Source organism: Nematolebias whitei, chromosome 13, assembly GCF_014905685.2.
Source record: "Nematolebias whitei isolate Nwh7 chromosome 13, NemWhi1, whole genome shotgun sequence".
Taxonomy (NCBI): domain Eukaryota; kingdom Metazoa; phylum Chordata; class Actinopteri; order Cyprinodontiformes; family Rivulidae; genus Nematolebias; species Nematolebias whitei.
Window position 1 is genome coordinate 17,868,824 of NC_056510.1, and position 337 is coordinate 17,869,160.

General features: G+C 23.4%; 1 protein-coding gene across 1 annotated transcript in view; it reads right to left on the bottom strand.

The window, feature by feature from the left end:
• LOC119419088 (CASP8 and FADD-like apoptosis regulator) overlaps positions 1-337 on the bottom strand; it is an 8,347-nt gene that overhangs the window by 7,473 nt on the left and 537 nt on the right. The gene's annotated exons all lie outside the window — the stretch shown is intronic.

A 337-nucleotide genomic window follows, 5' to 3' on the forward strand; every position in this document is an offset into this window, starting at 1 on the left:
TGTATGTATGTATATATGTATGTATGTATTTATGTATGTATGTTAGTATGTATATATGCTTGTATGTATGTATGTATGTATGTATGTTTGTTTGTACGTATGTTTGTATGTATATATGTTTGTATGTATGTATGTTTGTACGTATGTTTGTATGTATATATGTTTGTATGTATGTATGTATGTATATATGTACGTATGTATTTATGTATGTATGTTAGTATGTATATATGTATGTATGTATGTATGTATGTATGCATGTATGTATGTATATGTTTGTTTGTACGTATGTATGTATGTATATATAAGTTTGTATGTATATATGTGTTTGTATGTATAT